A 19,347-nucleotide genomic window follows, 5' to 3' on the forward strand; every position below is an offset into this window, starting at 1 on the left:
AGACCCCCACGAGTGTTCTTCCATCTGGTCCACGTTTGTGGAGACCAGTACCCATGCCTTGGGTAACTCCGGAATCTGCATATTAAAGTGAGACTAGCTGCCTTGCTTTAATATGCAGGTTTGCTAAAAAGTGGTCCCGCCCACAATGGGGGGCGGGGGGGGGGTGGGGGGGGCAGTGATTCACATCGCAGCATCTCGCGAGATCGCATTAGCTCTCACGAGGTATTGCGAGTTGGGGTTGATCCCGGGAATGGATTCACCCGACTTCTGTCGGCCACAAAGTGGAACTGCATTTCGGGTGCAGCGTGACTGTTGTGTTGTGCCCACGAGGTTTTGGATTTGAACCTATGCCCAAAGTGCTAAGTAAATTGTCACCTGATATCCCTCACTTGCAACTTTTGAAAATCTAAATTAAATTCTTGGGCTGTGTTACAAGTTCAAATTAAATTACATGTCAAAGAAGTTATTTTTTCATAGAAAAGGATTTTTGGATGCCTTGGGTAGTCAGATCTGTAGTCTCCTCTTCCCCCCCCCCCCCCCCCCCCGGCCTTGTTTGCATCACACTTTGCAAAATAATCATTCAGCATTTAAACTCAAAAGATTCCTGTATGAATTAGCATGAAGCTGTGGACATTGTCGGATGATCATTTGCAGCCTTGAGTGGTGAATAATGTATTGAAAGAGGAAGGGTATTCTTTAAGGAGCAGACTTAGACATAAAGCAGTGGGTCTGTACTGACTGTAATAAAGTGCTGGAAGGAATAGAACAGCAGGATTTAGCATAAAGGTTTCTTGGCAGTGTTGTTTCCACTTCATCAGGAATGTTAAATGGAGTATTTTCCCAGGAAACACTAAGCTGTGGCATTAGATGGATAACATTATGATGCCCTCCCTTAATGCACAGTTAGTAACTGTTCAGATGCTTTGAAATGTTAGACATTCAAATTTGATACGAGGAGTAACTGCTCAGTCATTTTTGTGTTTAATATCCTTACAGTAAGATAAAAGCAGTGGGTATTTTCCAGCTGTCTCATGTTTACCCAAAATGTCCTTGTAAACATTATTTTTGATGTTTAGATGAAATAGCAGATGGTTTTGCTGAATTGAACGTTAATGTTTCCTAATAATTTGCCCAATCATTGGCAGTTTGCACTAAATTACTGTATCAGCGAAACATGCAGATGTTCATTTGAACCTCTGGTCTGGCCTGCCATATTTAATAATACTTTCAATAAGTGGAAGTGTTGAATTTTACACATTTCATAAGTGAGCAAATGTTACTATAATCCTGTAGGAAAAAGACACAATTAAAGAGGGTTAAATTTGCCATTACCCTAATAGAGAATTAATTTGATTCCCTGTGGATTTGAAGTTTTCTTCTCATCAAATAAACTCTGCATAATTTATCAAGGCAAGTGAGTAGTGATGGAAACAATTCAATACTGTTCTATTAATTAAATAGGCTCCTTATTTTAGTATTTTTATTGTGGTGATTTCTGTCTAAGAGCTTGAGACCTTGAATCACACCATGTACTATCCCAAACACTCAGCTCCCAAGCTGTTTAATTTAGCCCTTATTTGATATGAAGTTTTCTTTTATATTTGTAATGCCATTTACGAATTCATGGCAACCCTTAATCTTTTACCCATCACATACCTTAAGGGTTATGGAGCCAATAGGCCAGTCAAGTGTTTGTGAATGGATGGCCACCTCAAACTCAGGGGTGAAGTTCTTTTAGGAAAGCAGACTTGAATAATATATCCAGCCTGCCTTTTGTTTGTGTGTGCCCCCACGTGCTTGTGTCAGGAGCAGTGTTTATGCAAAATTGAACCACTTGAGTTTCTGTTTGCAAAATTCACCAACATGGCACATGAACTATGATGGGTACTTGTGGTACAAGAGGTTTCACTTGTGCAGACATTAATCTTTTATAGAAGCTCCATTTTTGGTAATTTCGTGAACTTTTTGTTCCCAGTTTTATTTTTGATTTTTGTTTAGATTGCATTTAGTTTGCTGTATTTAGGCAGAATAGTGTGGATTCAGTGTGGGGCTGAACAGTGATGCTGATATCTCGTGAGGTGACAAAATGTATTTTTTAGAATAAATTGAATATAATGTCTTTATGGGGGATAAAAGAATGTTCAGTCCTGGAATATGTTGTGAGTATGCACTTGACATAAACAAATTAATCTGTTTTCATTTTTCTCTCCTTGCTTGCTGGCACATGGCGTGGTTAATGTTGTGGAATGGTTAGATAATGCTGAAGGTCCTTGGTTGTTTCGGCCCAGTGGCCATTCCTCAAAAAACGAATCCAGATTATGCAGTCACTAATGATGCAATGGTACTCGTTGCTGGCCTTTAAGAAAGCAGCCCATAAAGGATTTTGCAATATACGTGGCACAAATTCCCCCTTTATGACAATTTAAATCTGGTGCCAAGTTAAGTGGATCTCAATGCACCAGCATCAATGATGTCAGCAAGCAGTGTGGGTAGCCAATCACATTGAAATACTCTCACAGACAGCAAACCAGGATACTAAAAACACAGATTATCCTCATTTTAATGTAAAATTTCAGAAGGTGAAGTAAATTATTATGATTGGATTAGGATAGTAAACAAAATATTTCTAACTTTGAAAAATTTGATTGTAAAAAATGTATTTTATCATTGTGAAATTTGACATTTCATAAACACTTTCCAAGATTTGAGGAGTAATTATGAGCTAGCCATATGATTTAAAAAGAAATGCAATTACACCTCATTCAACTAAGTGTCACATTTACAAGGATTTTTGCAGCAAGATGGATGGTGTAAAATTTGTTTTGTCAATTTGCTGTTTGCATCAGGATTGCAATGTGGGGTAACGTCAACAGTGCCCCCTCTGGAGTGCGTGGAATGACTGACGGAAACATTTGGAATTCTGTATTATTCCGTGCTTGTGCAAACTCTTGAAGTTGCTGCCATTTTTCAGCAGAGTAAAGATGGCAAATGTTGACAGTTTCACCGTTGTTACTAAAAGTGATTGGGAATGGGGAACCTGCGTAACATTTTTTCCCCTAGCCTTCATGACACAATGGCCAAGACCTGATTGGAAATCTGGTCAAGATCAAACCTTTCTGGTGTGAATGCACAACATTTACTCTGGCTGGTATATTTCAAAAATAGACCATTAGAAAAGATCCCTTTAAATTGAAAAGGCATCCTAGTGTGGGCAGCACGGCAGCACAAGTGATTAGCACTGTGGCTTCAGGGTCCCAGGTTCGATTCCCTGCTGGGTCACTGTCTGTGCGGAGTCTGCGTGGGTTTCCTCCGGGTGCTCTGGTTTCCTCCCACAGTCCAAAGACGTGCAGGTTAGATGAATTGGCCATGATAAATTGCTCTTAGTGATGAAAAAAAAGGTTAGGGGGGCTATTGGGTTACGGGGATAGGGTGGAAATGAGGACTTAAGTGGGTCGGTACAGACTCGATGGGCCGAATGGCCTCCTGCACTGTATGTTCTATGTTCAACACAAATCAATAAGGCAAAGTTTGTAGGGCACCTTATGGACACAATTTTGCAGATTTTGGTTTATAGACAAGAACCCAGGACTATTTTAATACACACACTGTAATGCATAGGATTACATAGAATTCAATCCAATGATTCTGTGGAGTCCATGTAAGTGTTTGTGGTCCACACGGGCCTCACCCATCTTTTGTCATCTAAGTCTATCATTATTTATTTATTTAGCCTGTGCATAGTCACAGGGCCAAGGAATAGCCTTGTCAGTGGCTAGCTGTGTTCTGTAAGCCTGCCTTCAAGCTTAGTCAACGGACACTCCTCGACAATGTGAGCCATTGTTTAGACTGCATCGCAACTGCAGCCCAGATGGTCTTGGCGACCCCACTCATGTCAGGTGACTACATCGAGGAATTGGCCAGTCTTTCATCGTAATCTTCTGGCCTTTCTCCATCATAAACTTGTCTTGTTTCTTCAATGCTTCTCTGCTATTTGTTTCAGCCACTGCCCATTATAGTGACTTCCACATTCTCACCATTCTGTGGGTAAAGACATTTTTGTCTGAATTCTCATTGGAATTTGTGGTGATTATCCTATATAGTTATACTCTTCCCCACACGAGGAAACATTCTCTCTCTATCCACTCACTCTATGAAAACCTTTCCAAATTTTAAAGACCTCTCAAGCAGCCCCTCAGCCATTTTACAGGAGGAAATATTGTTTGTAACTTCTAATTCAACAAAAAAAAAACATTTATATAAATGTTGGCAAACCAACATGGATGCGGAGGGGTGGAGAAGGATTTAGTTAGCTCTTGCTCACATTCTATTCTTTGGTTTGTTGCAATACAATGCAGTCACTAGATCTACAAATCCTAATAGTGCAAACCTATTTTGAAATTATCGTGTCAGGGTGTGCTTTGTTTGTCTGGAAGGGATGTTTTCAAACTACATTACTTCAAATAGATTAAATTGAATAAAGTTGATTGGAGCTACATTACGCCCGTTTATATTGCACGTAATGGTAAAGGACTTTGACCTGTGCCATTTAAATTATCAAGATTTTGGGTTGCTTTCTTTCTCATTTTAAGGTGAGTAATGGGAGTGGATTTCTTTGACATTGTTTTCTAACTTCCAAGCCTTTTATAGGAAGAAACAAAAGCAGTGTGCAACTCACCTTTCACTAACCCCGCATATCTCTGGCCCAAAATCCACAAACAAGACCATCCTGATAGACCCCTCAGTTCAGCCTGTCCCTGTCCCACTGAACGTACTCTTCCATGACTCAATTTTTCTTCCCTTGTCCAGTGTCTTCCCATGTACATTCGTGATTCTGTTGACGCTCTGACATTTCAAGCATTTCCGTTTTCCTCGCCTGACTACTTCCTCTTTACTATCGACGTTCAATCTCCCCATACCTCCGTCCCCCATCAGGATGGCCTGAGGGCTCCCTGCTTCTCCCTTGTACCAAGGCCTGAACAACCCCTGTCCCGCTACTTTCCTCCGCCTGGCTGAACTTGTTCTCTCACTCAACAATTTCTCCTTTAACTTGTTTCACTCCCTCCAATAAAAGGCATTGCTATTGGTACCTGCGTGGACCTAGTTATGCCTTACTTTTTCTGGTACATTGATGATTGTATCGCTTTCTACTCTCATCCAGAACTGAAACAATTAATCAATTTTGTTTCAAATTTCCAACCTTCTAATACCTTCACATGGTCCATCTCCAACACCTCCCTTCCCTTCCTTGAGTTCTCTGTCTCCATGTCTGACAATCGACTGACTAATATTCATTACAAGCCTACTGACTCCCGCAGCTACCGTGACTACACCTCCTTCCACTCTGCCTCCTGTAAGGACTTAATTCCATTCTCCCAGTATCTCTGTCACATCTGTTTTCATGATGCTTCCTTCCACAACACCACTTCCAACTTTGCACCCTTTTTCGCAACTGAGTACCACTGTGATTGACAGAATCCTCACCTTCTGTCAGGATTTTTCCCTTCTCCTCCCTTCCGGAACCATGATAGGGTTCCCCTAATCCTCACTTTCCACCCCACCAGTCTCCGTATGCAAAGGATCATCCTCTGCTATTTCCACTAGCATGTGCCATCACCAATCACATCATTCCCTCCCGTCCCCTGTCAACATTCCAAAGGCACCACTCCCTCCGTGACTGTTCCTCTCACCTCAACCGCTTCCCATAGCATCTTTCCATGCAATCGCAGGAGGTGTAACACCTGGCTCTGTACCTTCTCTTCACAAGGCCCAAAACACTTCTCCAGGTCAATCAGCGATTTACTGAGACAGTATGCTAAATTGAGAAAAATATTCACTGCTCACAATGTGGCCTCCTATACATTGCAGAGACCAAACGCAGACTGGGTGAGCACTTTGCAGAACACCACCCTTAGTCCACACGCATGACCCCGACTTCTAGTTGCATGCTATTTTAATTCGCCATGTTGCTCTCAAGCTCACATTTCTGTCCTCGGCCTTCTGCAATGCTGTAGTGAAGCCCAATGCATGTTAGAGAAAGTTCCTACTATGAACTCCATTTTAATTTTTTTTGCCAAGTGCACATCTGTATCTTGTTTTGCTTTCAGACTGAGCTGACTTTTTTATTCTGATATCAACACCTACTCTGGACCTATGCTTTGTTTCGTTACTATGACCATTCTCAGTCTTTTTGCTTTTTGTTCCTTGACATCTCCTCCACCCTCTAACCTATTCATGTCTTTCTGTTTTATTCCACCTGACCCCCCCGCCCACCTTTTTCAACATCATAAAGCCCATCATATTTCTACCCCTCTCCGTTCTGGAGACGAGTCATATTGGGCTTGAAACGTTAACTCTTGTTTCTCTTTCCACAGATGATATCAGTCATGCTCAAACTTTCCATTCCTGTATTTATATCTTTGGCCTGACCTTGGAAGAGCATACTCCAATTGTATCAATCCATTGCCTCTACATTCAACAATGACCGTTGATGTTTACTGTATTCTCGACAGTTTTTGCACTATTGACTCTTGGGTCCATATATATGTTCCAGTGACCAATTGCTCAAGTTAGGAATATCCATGGCTCGGCACAGCCGCCTCGGGGTGGGGGAGAAATTGCCCCAAATGGTGTGATTCTGCTCTGGATGTGGTGGGGTTTGTGGGAGTGCGGAGGTACACTGTGTGGTGCTGTTGGGTTGAATTGGGCCCACTAGGTCTGGACGCAGATCGGGGGTGGCCACAAAGGCTGCCGAATGCTGAGCCAGGCGGTTTAAAAGGCCACCCTGAGTTTTCTGGGATTTTATCCCAGGTGTTCTAAATATTAGGCCTTCTAGCCACACCCCTCACAGCCCTTTACCTGCCCATCCGCTCTCAAGCCTCATCCGTACCAACTCGTGCTTCCTGTCCATCCCCCATGGCCCCTTATAACCTCAATGCCAACTTAATGCAATGCTATGTCTCCAGCCCCATGGCTTCTTATAGGCTCTACCAAGTGCCAACTTGTGATAATCCATGCCCCCCCCCAACCATCCTTTGCCAACTCAACCTGTATCCACCATAGATCACACTGAGCAGGAAAAAAGTAATTTTAAAGATCTATTATAGAGTTCATGATATTGAAAACGTTCCATTAATGCAAGTCCATTTAATACAATTCAATCCCTTCAGATCCTTAAACTCTTAAAAAGAAACATTTCTATTAATAACCCTTTATCAAAGACGGCCTTTAATAACTTCTTGAACTGCCAATCAAACTGTGATCATAACTCCCCCACAATTGTGATAATGATTGCCTGTGGGTCATAGCCAAGCATTAATAATGCTATGATCTTTATTGTCACAAGTAGGCTTACATTAACACTGCAATGAAGTTACTGTGAAGATCCCCTAGTCGCCACATTCCGGCGCCTGTTCGGGTACACGGGGAGAATGCAGAATGTCCAATTCACCTAACCGCACGTCTTTCGGGACTTGTGGGAGGAAACCGGAGTTCCCGGAGGAAACCCACGCAGACACGGGGAGAACGTGCAGAATCCGCACAGACAGTGACCCAAGTCGGGAATCGAACTTGATACCCTGGAGCTGTGAAGCAACAGTGCTACCCACTGTGCTACCGTGCTGCTATAATGAAATCATTCAGGGATACATCAACCAACAGCTACTGAGCATGCAAGAACAGATTTTTTTTCAGCTCGCACAGACATAGGCAGGCAGTTTTCAATTTTTAAATGGCTGATCATTTAGATAACTTTAGAGCTTGACAGCTCTCTAAAGATCTTGTACATTCTTCAAGAGCATTTTTGACCCCTCTAAGGAATTGTAACTCACATAGTGGAATAAGGCCCTTGACCCAGTGAAAATAAGATCTATTTGAACTCAGCACTGACCACCAACCAACCTCTTATCATTTGTATCCTTTTCAGCTCCATCCTCCCCGAAGAGTTTATATCTCCCCATTTCTGCACCAATACTAACAGTCCCCTCTGCATCGTGCATTTCCAGCTTTGCACTTGTAAAACAAATTCCAAAGTGATCCGATCTTCTTTCAAATGTACCTCTTCCAATTAAATGCTCTGCTCCAGATAAGGTCCAGCCTCTGTATCAGCCAGCCTCAGTGGGATACACCCACTGTCAGACATTTAACAGAGAAACATAGAAAAAAGAGCAGGAGTGGGCCCTTTGGGTTTGCTCTGCCATTCCACATGATCATGGCGGATCCTCTATCTCAACCCAAACTCTAGCACTCGTCCCATACTCCTTGACACCTTTTATAGCATAGGTATCTGTCTATTTCCTTCTTAAATAGATTCAGTGATTTGGCCTCCGCCTTCTAGCAATAATCAACTCACACCAGCAACACAGTGGGTGTCTGTTCAGTCTATGCCTTCTCTTGCAAGTAGAATTCAAAACCCAAACTCTTGCAATGGTGCTGCAGCTTCCTCTGCTTCCAGTACTCATCTCATTTTTCTTTTGAGTTGCAGTGGTCCTTTTGCGAAATGTCCCATGCCCCAACCAGCTTCTACATAAATACATTTTTCCTGACACCTTAAATTTATTTCAATAATGTTTAAGTCCCACTTCAACTAAAACCTGAGCTCAAAAGCAATCTAGGTTGGCACTTCACAGCAGCAGCTCCATGGGAAATGTTGCACTGTTGGAGGTGCTGATTCTTTCAGATGAGACGCTAAAATGGAGCCCCGTCTGTTCGCTAAAGTGGACGTGAAAGATTCCATGATACTAGTTAGAAGAGCAGGGAAGTTACCCCCAGTGTCATAGCCAATTATTTGTACCCCCCCCCACCCCCGTCAAAATCACTGAAAAGATCATTTGGTCATTATCACATTGTTATTTATGGGAACTTGCTGTGCACAAATTGCTTGGTGTTTCCTACATTACAATAATGATCCAAAAGTACTTAATTGGTGTTTTGGGATATTCTATGGTTGTGAAAGATGTTTTTTGAAGTGTAAGTCTTTTTTTTGTTGTTGTCACTGACTGCCCTATTAAAAGAAAATTGTCCCACTATTCATTTAAAACATCTCTTTTTATTTTTTAGCCATCTGTACTCCAGAGGAAATAGTCCTAATATATATTAACAATCTCTTTCTATGGTGCGTCCATGTTCCCTCTGGCTTCAGTATCCTTACTCTAAGTGGGCATTCCACACTACACACGCCACTCTAGCCTACCCAGTTTGTGTTGAAAATTTATGATTACTTTCTTTTACTTCGGGCCACTTAATCCTTGCCATGGTGAAACTGGCTAACATTATATATTGGGATGATGGTTGGCACTGGTATTTTCGAATTCCACCCGCTTCCAATCCTGCCCCCAGCAGGGCTTGAATATTGTGCCCCATGTTGAGGTACTTGGATGGATCCAAGAGATTTGTGGCATTTTCATAACATTAAAAGATCAGCAATTTTAATATTTGGCATCTATCCCAATATGTACCTCGTGTGACCTCGCACATTTATCTCCATATCTAGACTAAAAGAGGAGACTATGTTAGTGTTCTTGTTGGAATCAACGAGATGTGCTGCCATGATAGTGGCTGATTGACAGAAAGATAGCAAAACCTTAGCAGAAACTAAACATTTTGCTCAAATGTCCCAAAGTTTGTAAAAATATTCAACGAAGGAAATGTATTTATCACTTTTTGTCAAGGAATGCCAAGGCTTTCTTATGGGAAATTTACCAGATGGCAAGGAGAACTATTTACTTTTTATGTGGTGGTTAATTGCATCCAAGGTATGCTATCTTGGTTGCATAATGCCGCTGAAGTAAAGCATTTTCCTAATCTTGCACATGGAACAAGGATGGGTTTGAATTAACATGGGTGCAGTTTGGCATCTTAAGCACTGTGTAGCCTTTAGTGAGATGTCACAACATGACCATGCTTGTGTGACGGGCGTGCTCACGAGAAGCTAAGAACATAAGAATGAATAGACGATTCAGCCTTCGAACCTGCCCCACTCTTCATGATCATGGCTGATCTACCTCAATTCCACCTTAATGCTCTCTCCCCATTTCCCTTAATTTCCTCAATACCTAAAAATCTACTGATTACTGTTAGTTTATTCAACAACTGAACATCCACAGCTTTCTGCGGTAGAGAATTCCAGTGATTCGCATCCTTCTGAGTAAAAGGGTTTTCTTCACCTTGGTTCTTTTGGCCGACCCCTTCAGCATCTACCCTCTCAAAGCTGTTAAGAATTTAATATGTTGCACTGAGATCGTTGGTTACACTTTTCGCATTGTAAATATCATTTGAGCACTTTTTGAATATATTTGCACATAATTGTAGATAGGTCCGTATGTTTGTATTATGAAGGGTGTTCCTATCAGTGATCATGAAGGTACCATGCTGATGTCCATTTCAAGAAGAAGTCATCCGAAGCAAAGGTATGACCCTATTTGTGAGGCACTAGAAAGCTCCCTCCTTTTCTGGAGCAACATATAAGAAAGGTGTTGAAAGCCTCGAGCGGTGAGATGCTCCTTGTATCTTTCATTGTCTATCCAAACAAATGTTCAGACCTCACGAACAGATGCTGGGACAGCAGGTGCATCTCAACTTGAGCCCTGGGTCCACGGTATTCATTCGCACGGCAATGTCACGCATTAGCCTAGGTGTCAGCAGCTCGAGATGTCATGTATGCTCCAGGGAATATTGCTCACCTGCTGTCTTCACTACTTAGACGCCTTTGTATTCCAGGTGGTAGAGGATGTGCTTTGTGAGCGATGCCGAGGTTTATGGAAACCTGGAATACTGCACATGGACCTAACTGCACCATTGGCAGGAATGGATGGGGGTCTGCAAGTTTCCCAAAGATTTGTTGTTGTACAGTTGTGGGCACATGCTGTGAAATATGCCTTATCTGCATGTTTTTTGGCACATAAAATCTTAACATGTAGAGTTTGTATAAGTCTGAAGTCATGTCACTCAGTATTATTGGCATGGTTTGATTATGGATAAGTTTGCTAGCTTTGGTGCCTCATTGTTCATGTGAGGGGACCAGATTGTGAAGAATCTCTTACCATGTGTGTTTGTAATATGATGAGGCCCATGATTATGGTGGTGAGGGATTCAAGCATTTTAATGTGACCAAGTCAAAATCATTGATGTTGATTTGCTCCCTTGTGGGGGATGGGCATCCCCCTGAGTAATTGTGGCGTCAATGTGAAAAGGGTCTTTGCTTGGAGGTTGCTCACCAGAGACTGGCTGATGGCAGCTGTGAGACAGGAAGACCTATGTGAATTGATTTGTCCACAAAAACACATCTGACGTGATTCCCTCTTCCACTGAGTCAGCTCTGCCTGCATAGCCACACCTTCAATGCTCTGCCTTAGGTGGCCTCCTCATCCTCCTCCGTTTGGGGATCGTTAGAATGGCCAGGGGCTTCCTCTCCCTCATGGTGATCATCAGTGATTTCTAGTCTCTTAAATGTCATGAAGCATGTAGCACAGCACTATTATTCTTGTTACCCTTACTGGGGCAAATTGTAGAGCGATTGAGGCACCTGAAATACATTTTTAAAGTGTCTCCTTATGATGACATGGATGCTGTCGTGGTTCTGCTCCGCCTCAGTTTTAGGGTTCTAAATGGGGGGTCATTAACCAGGTTCTTAAGGGATCCCTTCTACCCTAGAAGCTAACTGCAGATCTGTGAAGGTGGCTGAAATACCTGAGCAAGTTGGGAACTCCTTAGTACGAAGGAGTCATAGCAGCATCCAGGGCACCTTGCCCACGTATGTGTGAAGGAAGACCTTGTGGTCACAAACCACCTATATATTGATTGAGTGGAAAGACTTCCAGTTTACGAATGTGTCTGCATTTGTCCACAAGTTGCGATAGGGCCTTTGTGGCAACATGAGTACAATCAAGAACACACTGCCCATGAGGGAAGCCTGCTAATTGGGCAAAGGCAGTGGGCCTGAGATGCCAAATCTATAGGGAAATTAAGTGGTGCCCCCCGCACAAACAAACAAAGTATTGGGTACAACTTTATGTACTGTTGATTGGGATATGTCAGACCGGTCTCCTGCTGACCCCTGGAAAGAGACTGAGGCATACCAGTTGAGAGCAATGGTTACCTTTATGGCCACTGGCAGAATATGGGAAGCAATAGAGTTGCTGCTGGACCATGTAGTATATGCCTGAATTTACCTCATGGCTTAGTCTCAGCCATTGACACTGGTTCCACTTTCTCCAGCACTATTTATTTGCCACTAATAAGTTTCTCATTACCACTAAACCCTTGATTTCCCCACTCTTCCAGAAAGTTCTGGTTTTCTGCTATGAAGACAAATGCCATGCAATTTCATTATTCTCCGTTATAATTGCTTCTGTCATCGCTTCTCGGCCTTTTGGCTCAGATTAAGTGTAGTATCTGCTCTGCCTTTTGGCTCAGATCTGGTATGTCTCTCTTGTGGGGACCATGAATTGGATTCAATTTGAATTGGTTTTTGGAGCAGGCAAGGAGCTGGATTAGGGGTTTGCCCCTGTCCACACTCTGAGCCCTGGCTTTGTAACTCAGAAAAAGTAATTTAAAAATAAATAAATAAAAAATAATTACTTCTGTCTCTGAAAGGGACCCATGTTTACACCCACTCGTCTCTTCCTTTTTTCATACCTATAGAAACATTTGCAAGTTGTTTATTTGTCTCGTGCTAATTTACTGTCATACAGTATTCCATTTTGTCGCTATCCATTCCTTTATGAACCTTTGCTGAATAATAAAATCCTTCCAATTTCCAAGTTTGTTTCCTTTTTGGCAACATTATAAGCATTATGTTAGTGAGAAACATTATTGGAGTGAGTAAAGGGAGTATTGTTTTCTTTCTGACATGATCTGGGTCTGCTGGCTGCTGACACGAGCCACTTTTGGCACAATGACTATTAAGGACATAATAAGTTGAAGTCGGCAATTCAGCTCCTCGAAGCTGCTATGCCATACAACACAACCAGGTCAGATCTTCACTCTCAACTCCTCTTTCTTTCCTGTTCCCCATAGCCTTTGATTCCCTATTGACTTCTGTTTTGCATATACTCCACAATGGCAATCCATAAACATCTGGGGTAGATCATTCTGAAGATTCACAACCCTTTAAGTGAAGCATGTTCTGCTCACCTCTGTCCTAAATGAGTCCCTTATCCAGAGGCTGTGCCCCATGTTCTAGATTCCCAAGCTAATAGAAACAACCTTGCTGTGTCTACCATGTCCAATTCCTTCAGGGTCTTGTATGTTTGTGAGGAAATCAACTCTCATTTTCTATCATCCCAGCAGGTATAGGTACACTTTACTCAACTGCTCTACTCAACCCCTTAGTGATCCTTCACTGGATTGCAAGTATATTATCCCTCCCAACATGAAGGCCAAAACTATGCACTGCACTCGAGGTGTGGCCTTGTCCAAGCCCTAGACAATTGTAACAAGAATTCCTTTTTCTTGTACTCTTATCTCCTTGCAGTAAAGGCCAACATACCACTTGTCCAATTGCAATCTGTGCCTGCATGCTAACATTCTAAGCAACTTTTTCACATGTATGGTTAACATTTAAAAGTTTCATGCCTTTTAAAAAAAAAAAAAAATCTGATTTTCTATTCTAACTACCAAGACAAAAAACCCTGCACCTCCCCACATTATGCTCCATCTGCCACCTTGTTATCCACCCATTTAACCTGCCTATGGTTTGTGATGCAGAACAAGGCCAGCAGCGTGGGTTCAATTCCCGTACCAGCTTACCCGAACAGGCGCCAGAATGTGGCGACTAGTGGCTTTTCACAGTAACTTCATACATGTGACAATAAAAGATTAATATTATTATATCTGTTTACATGGGCAATTTAATGTAAGTGATTTATGGGCTGCTTCAAGGTGACAAATCAGTCTCCAGCTCTTTGAACTGGAATGAGTGAAATTGATCCCTGCTGATATTTCCTCCTACCTGGCGCAATGGGCAGCATTGAGAGATTTAATGAGGTGGTCTGCTTTTACGGGGTCACCGGATGATTTGGATTTCTTTAGGAGTGCTGCCTCACTTTTGTGAATAACATCACAAAAGCGCTTCTGTTATTCTTCCACAGGTATATTATGAATAGGTATAGTTACAATAATGTGATACATGGTCTTGCTGTATTTGCATCCTCTTTGTACTGTTGATTACTACATGGAAAAGGCCAATGTGAATGAGCGATGGCCTGTGTTTGACTTGGTGGGATATTGTCCAGGACTAGGCACTGTGCTTGTTGGGGATGACCATGAAAGCAACTGACCGTGCAAAGGTCGGGTGAGTATTTCTGACCCCATTTGGCTGAATAGAGCGTTTCTCATTATTTGGGGTTAATTACAGCCAACTCCATGAACCCTTATCTCGGTATCAACTTTTGGAACGGTACCTCATCAAATGCCTTTTAGACATCCAAGTATGTTCCATCTACTGTTCCTCCTTTTACCCTACTTGTTGACTTTGATCATACTATGATTTTCCAAGTGCATGGTTAAGACTTCCTTACTAATAGATTCCTGCATCTTCCAATAATTTATATTGGACTAACTAGTCTGTAGCTCTCTGTTTTCTCTCTCTCGCTCTCTACACTTGCTAACCAATCCACTGAGACCATTCCAGAATCTATAGCATTTTGGAAAAACATAAGGATTCCCCGTCCCACCGGACCTGTGGAAGAATAACGGAAGTGCTTTTGTGGTGTTATTCACAAAACCACTTCTCCTGGCTATCAGCCCCTCTACCTATCTATTGTCTCATGCCTTGATGCAGTGAGGCAGCACTCCTAAAGGAATCCAAATCATCTGGTGACCCTGAAATAGTAGACCACCTCATTAATCTCTCAATGCTGCACATTGAGCCACTGTGGGGGTGCTGCCGGCGCAACAGAGAATACTGCCAGCAGAGAATCCAGCCCAATGTATCTGTTATCTTTGCAGCTATCCCTTTTTATTTGAAATGAAATGAAAATCGCTTATTGTCACAAGTAGGCTTCAAATGAAGTTACTGTGAAAAGCCCCTAGTCGCCACATTCCGGCGCCTGTTTGGGGAGGCTGTTACGGGAATCGAACCGTGCTGATGGCCTGCCTTGGTCTGCTTTCAAAGCCAGCGATTTAGCCCTGTGCTAAACAGCCTTCCTAGCTTGTAGATAATTACACCGTGGCAATTTTAGTTCTTTAAGTTTCTTTGATATATGTTCTCTGCTGATTTTCATTACTTTATAAGTTCCTCACTCTTAGCAACTCCTTGGATATCCTCTGTTTCTGGTATACAATATACATCTTCTACTGTGAAAACAGACAAAAAAATGTTAATTCCACTTCTCTGCCACTTTCTCTTTCACCATGATGATTTCTCCTTGCTCTGCCTCTAACGGACCATAATGAACTTTAGCTATTCTGTTCCTTTTTCTATACTTGTAGAAACTGTTTTTATCTGCTTTCTTTCCAGCTAGTTTACGTTCATATTTTTATTTATTCCCTTTTTCATCGCATTTTTAGTCACGCGTTGCCATTTCTAAAACACTCCTAACCCTCAGGCTTGCTACTGTTCTTTACAACATTATAAGACTCTTCTTTTAATCTATTACTATTCTTATCTACCCTAGTAAGTCATGGATGGATCTTTCTCGCCGAGTCTTTGTTTTTTTAATAGAGTAGTTTTTTTTTGAGCATTGGAATTGTTTTTAAAAAAACGTTATTCCCACTGTTTATTTACCCCCACACCTTTTTAGTTCTTTACCAAAGCAGCCTTCACCAGCTCCGCATTTAACTTAGATAATTGACTTTCTTTAGATTGAAGGTTATTTTTGGAAGTGGAGTATGTTGCTGCCAAACTTAATATGGAATTCAATGTTTTTCATCATACTTTCCAGAGGATCTGTTACTATGTGACTATTAGTTCAGCCTGTCTCATTGCACAAAACATAATATGAAATAGATTAGCCATAGTTGGTTCCATTGCATATTATTACAGGAAACTGTCACAGGGTGTAAAAACTCTTCTTTCAAACTTTGTTTGTCAATTTATTCAGTCTGTATGAAGATTGATGACCCCCATGATTAATACTCCGCCTTTGTTACAGGCTCCAATAATTTCTTGTCCAATGCTTTATTCAGTGGTAAAGCTAACTTTAGGGAGCCTATTAACTGCCCCATGAAGTGTTTTCTGACCCTTGTTACTCCTAATCTCCATCCATCTGAATTCTACTTCTGATCTTCTTGGCCAAGATTCTTTATCATGACTGTCCTTACCTCATCCTTTACTGGCCCAATTGGCACATGGCTCCGGTGGCAATCCAGAGTGTTTTAATTTGGACCCCAACTCCACAAGATTTCTCAGCAGAACATCATTTCTAGATCTATATATGTTGTTGGTTCCTATGTGGCCCAAACACCTGGATCCTCCCCCTCCCAAGTTTATCTCCCACTGTGAGGAGATGTCTTTCCATTGAGCCAACTGACGAGTGAGTGACACTGAGCCAGCTGGCTTTGCAAACAAACAGTATATTTTGCCGCAAATAAAGTAAACAAGCCTGTTCACCGAATCTATTTAAAAATATGCCATGAATTCATGCAACAAACAGAAATTTATTTGATTAAAAGCAGGATGACTGCTCCAGAAATATGCAGCGAGTGGAAGATAGTTACACTAAACAAATTGATGACTTTTCTAGGAATATACTGAGTGGCGGATTGTTGCATAATACAAACTGGTGATTTTTGCAAAACTGTGCAGCATGGGAGGCTAGCTATATTCAAATCCTGTGTGCGACAGCAATCCCTGCTGCTTACAACAGTGCTGTCTCCGGGATGTGATTGAAGGAAGGAATTACCCAACTATCTTCATTTTGGCCTTGGGCAGTGGCATCAGTGTAAGCAGCAGCCACCAGATCTTCATACCCACAGGTCCTAGTCAGTTGTGATGAACAGTTTTTATTTCTGTCCCCCGAGGAATCCAAGAAGTGCCGCTGAAAGTTGTAGTGAGCTGCATGAGACTCAGAAGTCAGAAACCACCATTATTGCCACCTCGCAGCTGCTGTATACCGAAAATAGAATGCTCCATTTCCCAATTTGTAGTGTCTCTTAAATAGCCCATGTGAATAGATTTTGTAAAATAGACCCTTCGGCTGAAATTCCTGCCATAAGCCTTGCCTCACCTCAAAGTCATTGACTGACATTTCCTGACAAAGGAAATAAAGCCCAAGTCTGTTACTGAAAGGAAGAGGCCATAAGAAAGGACCTGATAGTTGGAAGTACAGTAAAAGCCACTGAGATTGATGTAAAATGGGGCAGGAGAAGAAAGCCAATGAAGTAAAGTCATTTTTCTTTTGATCATTCTGTTAACCGTTTATTTTTCTTATACAAGATTTATAATATTCTGCGACACTAAATAAAAAAAAGCTTTGGCTGTGCTGCAGTTCCCTTACAATATCTTTCAGTCTGCTTAGTTTACCTTGCGGTGTCCTAGTTGGAGTGATCGAGCAGGTCAATCAGCTTTTCAAAGAAATACTCTTGACGTACAATATTATATAAATCCATATTCTGAATTACTCAGTAATTGTTATAAATCATACTGTGGGACTAACAGCAGTTTAGACTTAATTAAAGACAGATGTCCTTGCCATGTACAGTAGCTGGCTTTCTATTCCCAGTCTTCAGAAGGGTCTTTACAGTTTTCACAGAAATGTTGTTAAAATTAAAGGGAAAGGTCTGTGCCTGCAAATGGGGAGGGATCATTCTGTGCCAGTGGTCTGCTTTTATTTATAGCCCAAGATTTCAGCCTCACTCTCTGTCCGTGGGAACGTTGTTTTGCTTTTTACTCTGAAAGCGTGCATGAGAAATGTTTGGAGTCGAAAACAGCTGTGTTAAAACTACTCTGACTCAGCGATGTTGGAGAAATGGGCTATGGAGAGGGTAACCCAAACATATGTTCTCTTTTTTTCAAATAATTCAGTGATGATGTAATTTCAACTCTTCCTTATGGGGCTGGTTTAGCACGGGGCTAAATCGCTGGCTTTGAAAGCAGACCAAGGCAGGCCGGCAGCGCGGGTTCAATTCCTGTACCAGCCTCCCCGAACAGGCGCCGGAATGTGGCGACTAGGGGCTTTTCACAGTAACTTCATTTGAAGCCTACTTGTGACAATAAGCGATCTTCATTTCATTTAATTTCTACAAAAATAATAATTTCTCACCTATACCTAGACATGTTCAGTTAGTGTTACTTCACCACACAATTGGTTGAGATTGACCAGAGCCCACATCCTAAGTTGGAATAATCCACCAACTTGAATTATGTGTTAGGGCACATGACTCTTGTGCATGGGAGGTAATATTATCAATGGTGGTGGTTCGTCACATTGTGACCCACTGGCAAAATGCATTGAATCAGAATGGGACTTGGAGAGAGGAGCCTGACTTTTTTTGAATTCAGTCGCCAGTTCAAACTGCTGCATTTTAATCCTCAACTTCCTTCTGGAAAGTGACCTGCCACATGATATATTGCCACAGCCATGTAAGTACCACATAGAATAAAATAATTAACCGATATATACTCAGAGTCCTGGCAAATTCATACAGCACCAGGTTACTGTCGAACAATTAATTTTCCAAAACTCCCAAGATTCGAGGAAGATTCTCTGAAAAGGTTCTATTAGATTGGAAAATAGTGAACCAACTCTTTCATTCAAAAAGGGAGGGAGACAGAAAGCAGGAAACTATAGGCCAGTTAACAACATTGCCACAGGGAAAATGGTAGAAGCTATTATTAAAGATATTGTAGCAGTGCACTTGGATAAATTCAAGGCAATCAGGCAGCATCAACTTGTTTTATTTTGAGAGGGACAATGGGCGCGATTCTCCGGTCGCATTGTGCTCTCCCTTGAGAATGCCGGGAGAGGCTTCCAGCGAGCCTCCCTACAACGTCTGTCCCTCAGGAGATTCTCCGAAGTTCCGTGAGACGTCGGAACTCCACCCAAATGAGCGTGGCTAATCGGCGCTCCCGAAAATAGGTCGTAAACCTGCTTGTGACCTACTCACGCAGGGTCCATCGGTTGGAGGGGTGATGGGTGGGGTTCCTGGAAGAGAGGGAGTGCTGTAAGGGGGGTGGGGATGGGGGCCTGAGAAGGGTGACCCCCAGGGACTCCATAGTGGGGTGTCCTCACTTGGGGGGGGTAGGGTAGTGCCCATGTATGTAGCAGGTGGCATTACCCATGGGTGTGGGGTGTGGGGGACCCCACAAACTCGCTTAGAGATCAGTGCGAAACTCCCCAGGGCCCAGAAAAGTGACGAAGTGTCACTGAATAGCGGCGGAGAACTTGTCGGCAGAGCAGACGGGAAACTCCC

At 42.2% G+C, this 19,347-nt stretch overlaps 1 protein-coding gene and 1 non-coding gene across 7 annotated transcripts in view; both read left to right on the top strand.

Moving 5' to 3' along the window:
* The window catches only part of itprid2 (ITPR interacting domain containing 2), a 228,667-nt gene that overhangs the window by 30,298 nt on the left and 179,022 nt on the right, over positions 1–19,347 (top strand). The gene's annotated exons all lie outside the window — the stretch shown is intronic.
* Positions 12,349–12,542, top strand: LOC140408069 (U2 spliceosomal RNA). The gene has a single exon (XR_011940004.1). It is a non-coding gene; the product is annotated as a U2 spliceosomal RNA (small nuclear RNA).

The sequence above is a fragment of the Scyliorhinus torazame genome, chromosome 2 (genome assembly GCF_047496885.1).
Source record: "Scyliorhinus torazame isolate Kashiwa2021f chromosome 2, sScyTor2.1, whole genome shotgun sequence".
Taxonomy (NCBI): domain Eukaryota; kingdom Metazoa; phylum Chordata; class Chondrichthyes; order Carcharhiniformes; family Scyliorhinidae; genus Scyliorhinus; species Scyliorhinus torazame.